We start from the raw sequence: 10,452 nt of genomic DNA on the forward strand, positions 1-10,452 counted from the left end.
ACAACTAATACCTTTGCGAGAATCTATAATCTCCGGGAGGAGAGCAGTTTCCTCCCATGTGTTGGGTACGAGCAGGTAATTTTCAGGAGGTCTGGCTCGGTGTCTCGCTTGTGGTGTCATTCCTCTGAACAACCATGTTTTTAGCTTCCCTGGTAAGCCTGTATACTTGTTATGTGATCTGGCTTATGGGGCATTGGGTAGGATTGAGGAGCATCTGTCCTGACACTTGTCATCACCTGCACCTTCAATTTTCGTAACATAGTTCTGGTTGTGGCACTTTCCATATGGGACCCCTAACATCAGTATCGACGTAACGTCGAACGTGACTGACTGAAAAGTAACATCTCGGTTACATATGTAACCCTCATTCCTTGGAGGAGGAACATCACGTCCCTCATGCCACAACCATGAACTGCGTTGAATGCCGGGATGCTTTCTCAACTCCTCAGCACAAACCTGAATGAGTGGATGCACGCATCTATCTTATATACCCGTATGTACGGGAAGTGGCTTGGCATGCAAATTTCACTCACCAGTTTTCATTTGCCTTTTGTTGTGATGCTCAGAGGTGATTGGGGCTCCCAAGTGAGACCACTAACATCAGTACTGACATAATGTCTCCGTTTCCCTTCAGGGAATGAGGGTTACATACTGTACGTAACCGAGATGATGTTTGTACAACGCTGAATTTAAATGTTAGCCTGCTTAAAAATTAATTTCAGGTATGTTATCAAAGTTTGGTAATACCTGTCAAACAGCGCAGAGTTTACACTATTGTATTGAAAGCAGCGTATAGTTTCATGTTATGACAATCTATCATTTTCTACCCGTCCTTGCTCCACATTGTTCCATATTATGTTGATGTAACTAACAATGAGACTGCTTGGCTTACCTTTGCAATTCCATGACAAGCTGTAATCTCACATGGAACAAAATGGAAAACTGTCAGACATTCCAATATATGTTTACTATCCAAGATTGTAGTTCACAATAGGGTTTTTTGTGTTTTTGATTAATTAAAGCAGATTTTTCCTGTGCTTCCCCAGTGCAGCCTCACACAACTCCAGACGAACATCTCCACCTGAAAGACCCTTTCAGAATAAAGAAAAAAAAAAAAAACGATATACTTGGCGGATGAAAAGGGTTATGCTGAGCAGTTCATAAATCAATTGCCTTGAAAAGGGAGCTAGTTTTAAACCTTTCTCCTGAACGCACATAGAACAGTAATTGACAGAACAAAGTGAGGCAACTGACTATGTTTCCTAAAGGAGTGAATATGGAACGGCATGGCCATTCATCACCATATGTCGTACTGGTGCTTCTGTGAGAAAGCATGGAATGAGGGGGTGATTATTATTATCAGCAAGCTTGGTGTTTTATTTGGCTGTGATAGTTAATGAATGGAGTGAGCTCTTGAAGATTAAACTAGTTTAAGAATCCTCTTTTTTATTGGAATTCTAAAACTTTTTTTTTTTTACTTAATATACCAAGTCAGATAGAACCGAATATTAACTTTTGTAACTGCCATTAAGAATCTAACAAAGAAATAGTTTAATGACATAATGTAGAACTGAATTAATGCAACAGTTCCACAAAACAGTAGAACACTTAAAGCTATCTTTAGGCTGGCCTAACAAACATCTTAAATTTTGACTGATTGTGTGAAGAGCTACTGTAGCTTATGAGAACTTTGAGTCTTGGGAGCCTTATTTACTAATAAATTAGTAAAACTAAAGCCCTGCTGAACATTAAAATTGAATTTTGACCTGGAATGCTGTTCAGTTCCAGTTGATTGGTGAATTGAGGGCTGAAACAACACAAATGTGCAAATAAACCACAATTCATGCTTAGTGAATTCCCACTGAATATCATTCAGATAAACTAAAGTTGTTGTTATATATAATTTAATTTCTTCTTGCTCAAATCATGGCCATATGATATTCAGTCTGTTCACCGTGAAATAAACTCCATACTCTCCATACTCCAGAACTCCCAGTGATCTTTGCTGAGCCCTCTCTCCCAATGTCCCTCAGACTCTCTCTCTTTGCTACAGTGCTTTGCAGATCTGCCATGGTTAATAAAGCTCTATTGTTTCATCACTCTCACTCCGTGTTCTTTGCTGGCTGTCCCTCGCCTCGTGCCCTTCCCCACGTGCAGCCCTACCATTGCCACTGACCTGTGCTAAGCAGAGGATCAATAGTCAATTCCATTTTGTGGCCTGCCTCTGACAGCTGTTAGATAGGAGTGGATTGGATGCTTGTAAGTAGCAAGAGCGTAAGTCTGAGCTTATCTGACCCCCCCCTCCCCCTCCTCCTCCTCCTCCTCTGCTGTCTCGGTCTGTTCTCATCAAGACGGCTGTCAAGCGCACAGAGCTACTTTCCAGTTTCTCATACTTACCGTTCGCTCACAGATATGGGATGATCTTAAATTGTAGTTATAATAATAATAGTACAAAAAATATATAAAAATAATACTAATAATAATATAATAAAATACTCTGACATTTAAATGGTGTGCAATTATTTATTGGTCCGACACCTACAGTATGAAGCCACTAAGGGGACATGGTGAAAGGAAAAAAAGAAAATACATAAAAATTGAGATGGGTGCAAAAATGCTAAAGGAAAAAAGCTAAAGTATTGTGCTCCCCCCAGAAACTTTGCCGTTTCTTTAACATTTGTATTCTCTCACAAAAGCATTGCATTCCACAGAGAAACTTTGTACTTTCTTGTAAAACATGTACATTCTCTTGCAAAAGTACTGTGTTCCCTGGAGAAACTTTGCATTTTCCATAAATCTGATCTCTGGAAATTAGCTTGAACCTGAACATTGAATTATGAAAGGAAAATATATAATTATTAGCTTAATTGTCTTGAACGTTTGTCTTTTCTAAAATAAAATTAGTCTATGATTTCTTTGGTTTTGTAAATTGACCTTAGGATTTTGGAGGGTGCTACCAGAGGTAAATATAACTAAAACTGTGGTTTTGAAGTTTTGCAAACATGTAAGTAGCATACAGTTTTTCCAATGGGACCAATTATTTTTGGTGTTATGTTTGGTGTCGCTACAACAACAACAAAAACTGTCACTGGGGTGGAACCCTTTAATACTAATATGTACCACCCCAGTGACAGCTTCTGTACCTTTTTTTTTTTTTCTGAGAGAGTAGTGCACACTTCACCTTTAACGCAACATCACACACCCATAGCTGTTTTAGCACATAGGGACCCTACTCTTTCACCACTTCCTGTTTCAAACCCACATCTGTCTCCAGCTTCCTTTCTGAAAATTTCAGAAAATGCTTAATGTTCAAGGAATGGAAACTATCTTTATCCGTCCAAGCAATTGTTGGTAAAGCGTGATTATTTTGCCATTGAGTCAGATGTGTTAACCTTGAAAATGAGGATTGATTCCACATCCATTTCTCTCTCATTCACCCTTACAGGTAGAAAATGATCAAGGATCACAATGGTTGCTTATAATTCAACATTTATTAAATTTGATAAAATAACATCACAGTATGGCCCAATCCCAATTCTACCCCTTAGCCCTTCCCCTTTCCCCTACCCCTCCGTTAAGCAACACAGTAATATAGAACGGTAATTAAAAGCTCTAATGTACACCAGTATGTGTGTGTAATGTAGGAACTAGACGACGTATGATGACGGCATAGTAGTGGTGTCCCAATTCTTAGGGGAATATTTTCACCCCTACCCCTTGACACTCTGTTTCAAGGGACAAGGGGAAGGGGTAGGCGGAGGGGAAGGGGACGGGGAAGGGGTATAAAATAGAATTGGGATTGGGCCTATGTGTTGTAAGCACCAGGCCCTATGCTAGACTCATATGCTTGTTTTAGTCTACTTTTGTTTCTTTTTCATGAAAATCATGTGATTATAATCTGACCAACACTAGTTTACCGCAAAATATTTTCACGAGATATCACTGTCAAACATCTCTTTATTTTAGTTATTGGAACACTGCTACCAAATAACTTTTTACCAAAATTTAAATGACAAATTTGAAAAAAAAAAAATTGGCAACAGGAGAAAATTATGTTTTGCCACTCTGTCTCTGCATTAATATAATATAAATGGATATCACAATTCTTTATGTTTGTTTTGAAGGTTTCTTAGATGTTTGATGTTGTCTTGTAAAAGAGGACATGAAAGATTGAGGAAATCTGCCCCTTCCTCTTTTGACATTGTGCAACAACATTGCATATTTCACAATAATGGAAGATGAGAGGTGATTTTGGAACTGTTTATAATTTTGACCATCTTTCAACAAATAATGTACTATTCAAAGAACACAATTAAAGATAAATAAACAAGGATTACTTAATAAAGTGTATGATGCGTACCAGTGAGTGGTTTGAGGAAAGGATGGGCCATATGAGAAGTTATAAAGATATTAAAAGTTTTTTCAGACACAAACCAAGATAGAAATGACACCAACAATTCACTAAAAGGAAAAGGAAAAAAAAAAGCATCAGCTACTGCATCAAGTTCCTGAAAGCAATTTGAGAGAAGGGCAAAAACATGTAAAAATAAGAAAAATACACAGAACTACATAAATGGAAAGGAGAAATTGGCAACCTCATTTGTGCTCACAGGCATATTAAATCATGCCGCTGAAGCAACATGCCCAGACATTGACAAAAGAAATCACTATAAATATAATAACTGCTCTCTAGCAGACGGGCTGCAAAGAATCACAGGCAATTAGCCCCTGCGAGGAGCAGAAATGCAGGGCGGCAGTCACACAGAAGAGAAAGCCTTTATGTGAGCCGCTGATAAGCAGAGAATGGAGCAGAACTTTAATACTGTGGGTTTGCTTGTGTTTGGTGTGCGCTCTGAGATTAGCAGAACTCTATGCCTCTGAGCTTGATTGCATTGGTTTGACCCAATAGTATGTTGCAATAAGTAACAGAAATAAACTGGACAGCAGCTGAATCAGTACATTATAATGAAAACAAAACCTTGACAAGGAAAAGCATGTTTTTGCGATCAGATTTTTTAAACTGGTAAACTCCTGTAAACGTTTCAGTCGAAGGATCCAATAAACGAATGTCTTCAAACAGTAGCTCTAAGTTCAAAACAGCTACAGAGAAAACCTGACCGGTTTCATTAGAGATTGCTTAGAGTCACGTCCAGAATTATTCTTTTCAGCATGTATTTGGCTTAAACAAGTGTTTTATAATGGACGCTGCTGAAGCCTGAAGGTGTTTTTTAGATTCTGAATGGATCCGTATAGTAGCTTGTACAGTCAGGTCAAGGCAGTAGGTTTAGTGATCTTTTGGCATCTCCTTGTGGTCCTGTTTGATATCGCAGCTTGACTAGGGCTTAATTGTATTAAAAATTATCTGAACAATTTTATATATATGTTTTTTTTTCACAATATAGTATAGCCTATACATAAATTGTAAAAGGTATGGGGGGAGTAGGCAGGGGGGTTACTATTTGCCTATCACTGTATGTCATAGGAAAAACAGCCAGTCAAACATAAGAGTAGAGCTGCACAATTCTGGATAAATTGAGCACGATTTTTATTTATTTTGCATCAAATAGAGATCATGATTCTCCTACAGATAACTAAACAAAATAGCTTGTCTACTAGAGGTTCTGACAAAATGGTAATTGTTGCAGTCTATGTAATTTTTTTTTTACATTTTAATTATTTATTGCAAAATCTGCACCTCTTTTGTGGCTAATATTAATTTCATAACGATCCTTACTTCTTCAGTAAGTCAAGTAGCAGAAGTTACAGAAAGTAAAAATGGTAAAATACTATTGGCCCATTTTGAGGTGAACTAAATATGCAAGACTAGTCTTGACTCTTACATGTCAATGTTTATAACACAGTCCGTTCATTCTTTGCTGAGCCGCTTAAAAAAATCGGGGCATAAATTAAGAGTATACCCACTATATGCACTCCAGGCACCACTACACCACTGCCTGTTACTATATTATTATGATAACATTAACACAGGGCCTAATGTGAGAAGTGCAGTCACGAGTTTATTTGAAGACAAGTTTGTCTGGCAATTATACAATTCTTCAAATTAATTACATGATAAGCTTACTAATTCAAGGAATAGTTCAACCAAAAATGAAACTGTTAAAAATGTAATCATCTTCAGGCCATCAGAGATGTATTGATGTATAAGTTTGTTTCTTCGTCAGAAAAGATTAGAAGAATGCCTTTAAAACACAAACACAAAAAATGCAGTAAATCTTAAATTCCATTAAAAACTATAACAAACAAATTATAAAACTAGAAAGGCAGCTAGCCATAAAACATGTTTAACTTAGCTAGCATACGATTGCATTTTCTCAATAGGCTACTGGCCAACATTAACTACTAACACCTGAACAAAATTTTACATTAGTTACAATGTTAATGCAAGGTAAGTGTTGCTCATTAACAGTAATTTTAATTCGGTAATTCAATAAGCTGACAAATGTCTTTTGAAACGACAGCGCAGTTTACCATAGTAAAGTTTGTTACCGCTATGTTGACGGGTAAATGTTACTAGGTTAAACTGGTGTGCAAAAATGTTGACACAAACAGACAGACAAACGTACATATATGTTTTACCTTGCTTACTGGTCTTATTCTCTCGTAAGGTGCATCGATACACAGTGCAGATGTTCTCCGGAACTCTTCCACTCTCGCAGGTTCATCCCCGGGCAAAACCCGCGGCCCTGCCCCGCTAGATCCATGTCTTCCTCGGACACGAGTGGCACGGTGCGGTGCGACTCGACAAAAGACAATATAGAACCAATTATACTATCTACAGTGGATGCGGACAGTAAAGTGATGCCCCGATATATTTCTGACGCACAGATGTACTCCAAGCACTCACGCTGTTTCTGACATGAAGGACAAACGGATTTTCCAATCATTACAAGCGATGTAACATCCAGTGTAGTCAGTCCCAAGCTGTTGCGGCATTGTAGACACGGTGTAAGTCAAATCTTGTCAATCCAAATGTGAGAAATTAGGAAAATAAAGCAGCGTCAATAGAATGGCGCCAAAGACAGCAAATACAGTAGTATACAGCAATTTTAAAGAATACAGTAAGTCACTGTATGTGGGGTTTGACATCACAGAAAATTCCCATGATGCAAAGGGTATTACAGTTCCCTTTCAGTCAGTCACGTTCTACGTTAAGTCAGTCGTGACTGACGAATTGGGATCTCGCCCGAGAGCCCAATCACCTTCGAGTGTTAACTAAACAAGCCAATGACAGTTGGCGTGTGTGTTTCGCCACGCGCACCCCGCCCCGCAGCGCGGGTATAAAAGGAGAGCGCGTGCAAACGCACATCAGCTTTTCGCTTCGGAACCGAGCCTTCTCAGGACGAATCTCCGCGAGTGTTTGGAAGAAACATCTGGCGTTGGTGTTACGGCGCGTCAGCAGGGGTTGCCATTCAGTGCTGCTCATCTTCGGCGTGCTGCAGCTGCCATTCTGCGGTCTCGCCGCGACCTCCCCTGGGCGCTTCAGCGCTCTCTCTAAAAGAGTGTTTCCTTTTTTTCCTAAAAGAGCAAATTTTTCTTTGGATTCTAGCAATCAACATTATTTATATCAACATATCATGTTGGATGGGTGAGTAAGGTGGAGGGGGTTGAAAAAACAATATTTCTAAAATGAAGAGTGCTATTTTAGAGAGGTAAAAATAAAAAGTATAAATAAATAAAGAAACATTGATTTATGTTAATCCCTGTAACTGTTTCACTATGAATTGCTGTGTTATATATTGTTTGTCATTGTAAGTGCTAATAAAAATGTCATAAATGATCACACAACACCTTGATGTGTTAGTATGAAAGTAGATATATGAGCTGTTTAAGTTGTAATTAAAATGTAATTAAAATAAAACAAAAATTAAATCCAAGGATTGATCCCATGATGGGAACCCCTAAAGGGTTCTATATATAACTTTTTTCCTGGCTACAAAGAACCCTAAAGGGTATATAGGCTATATAAGTCCATTTAGATTAGCTTCATTACAATTTAACATACCGTTAAACCTAGTTACCGAACACATACTTATAACAGCTCTGTTCCAAGTGAACTGTTTAAAGAATCTGCATGTTAAGGCATAATAGGAAGCTTCTGACATGAAGAAGCTTCAACACAGTTGCCAGTAAGTTACTGTAATTTAGATTTACAGTAGCAAACTGTATTTGGTTTACAGTTGCAAACTACTGTAAAATACTACTGTTGTAAATTACTGTAAAAAATCGAATTCATCAGTTATACTACCGTAATTAATTCATTTTAATATATTTAATTAGATTTTATAATGTTTTATATAGAATTCATTTTATTTTTACCCTACATAGGTACTACTGGCATTCAATTAAAACAGACACATTAATTACAAAATATCAAATTCTTTATTTAAATCATTGCATGTATAACACTTATAAATACAGTCTTCCAATGCTGGAACAGTGTATCTTCATTTCTCCTGTCTTAGGACATTTTGCAGTGCATTATGTTGTATCATCTGGATTTATCCTAACAAATAATCTTTAGGCAACAGAAACATAATGGGGTGAAAAAGATAAGCAGCCAAAGAATACATAGCCATCTGCAAAACCCAGGTGCTGCTCCAAAAAGTGGCCACCACCTTTGCTCACAATCCACTTTGTTAGTGACAGAGATGTCTTCTCTGAAAAACAAGTAGAAATGGCACACTTTTAAAAGGCAAACCCCATATAGAATACACAAATCTCTCAAAACCTAATTGTTCTCTTACCATGAATTATCAGTCTCAGGGTGGCTGGCCTGCTCATGTCTTTCTTGATGCATCATTGCAGTTGCATTTAAAACACAAATACAAAAAATGCAGTAAATCTTAAATTCCATTAAAAACTATAACAAACAAATTATAAAACTAGAAAGGCAGCTAGCGATAAAACTTGTTTAACCTAGCTAACATACGATTTTATTTTCTCAATAGGCTACTGGCCAACATTAACTACTAACACCTGAACAAAATGTCTCATTAACAACTTCTTGGAGCGCTACTTGCTGAAAGGACTTCCGTTTAATAGTCCCAGTAGGTGCACTTTGGTAGGGTTCAAAATTATATCTATAGAAACTACAGATCCAAGGCACTTCTTCCAGTTCCAAAATGTTAAAAAGCCTTTATTCAAACAAAGCTCACTCTAGAAACATTCAAAATTACTAGAACACTGCACACTGATGCATTTCGGCCATCCAGCCTTCCTCAGAGTGTGTCAAGTACAAAATGAGTCGCTCTGAGGAAGGCTGGATGGCCGAAATGCATCAGTGTGCAGTGTTCTAGTAATTTTTAATGTTTCTAGAGTGAGCCATGTTTGAATAAAGGCTTTTTAACATTTTGGAACTGGAAGAAGTGCCTTGGGTCCATAGTTTCTATAGATAAAATTTCACATTAGTTAACTTAATGTTAATACAAGATAAGCATTGCTGTAAAAGTAATTTTAATTCGGTAATTCAGTAAGCTGACAAAAGTTGTTTGAAACGAGCAGTTTACCATAGTAAAGTTTGTTACTGCTATGTTGACGGGTAAATGTTACTCCGTTAAACTGGTGTGCAAAAATGTTGACACAAACAGACAGACAAACGTACATATATGTTTTACCTTGCTTACTGGTCTTATTCTCTCGTAAGGTGCATCGACAAACAGCGCAGATGTTCTCCAGAACTCTCCAGTCTCGCAGGTGTGACTCGACTCGACAAAAGACAATATAGAACCCATTATACTATCTACAGTGGATGCAGGCAGTAAAGTGATGCCCCGGTATATTTCTGATGCACAGTTGTACTCCAAGCGCTCGCGCTGTTTCTGACACGAAGGACAAACGGATTTTCCAATCATTACAAGCGGTAACATCCAGTGTAGTCAGTCCCAAGCTGTTGCGGCATTGTAGACACGGTGTAAGTCAAATCTTGTCAATCCAAATGTGAGAAATTAGGAAAATAAAGCAGCGTCAATAGAATGGCGCCAAAGACAGCAAATACAGTAGTATACAGCAATTTTAAAGAATACAGTAAGTCACTGTATGTGGGGTTTGACATCACAGAAAATTCCCATGATGCAAAGGGTATTACAGTTCCCTTTCAGTCAGTCACGTTCTACGTTAAGTCAGTCGTGACTGACGAATTGGGATCTCGCCCGAGAGCCCAATCACCTTCGGAGGTTCTAGGGTGGGCTACCTCCAGCGGTAGTAAACACCATCGCTTCAGCTAGGGCCCCGTCTACCAGACATGCTTACAGGCTGAAGTGGAACCGGTATGTCGGTTGGTGCTCTTCCCGCCGGAAAGACCCCCGTAGATGCCCGATCGCAGTCATGCTTTCTTTCCTGCAGGATGGGTTGGAGCGAAGGCTGTCTCCCTCCACTCTGAAAGTGTATGTTGACGCCATTGCCGCGCATCACGATGCAGTAGACGGTAAGTCT

Source organism: Sinocyclocheilus grahami, unplaced genomic scaffold (assembly GCF_001515645.1).
Source record: "Sinocyclocheilus grahami isolate Dianchi unplaced genomic scaffold, SAMN03320097.WGS_v1.1 scaffold610.1, whole genome shotgun sequence".
Lineage (NCBI taxonomy): Eukaryota > Metazoa > Chordata > Actinopteri > Cypriniformes > Cyprinidae > Sinocyclocheilus > Sinocyclocheilus grahami.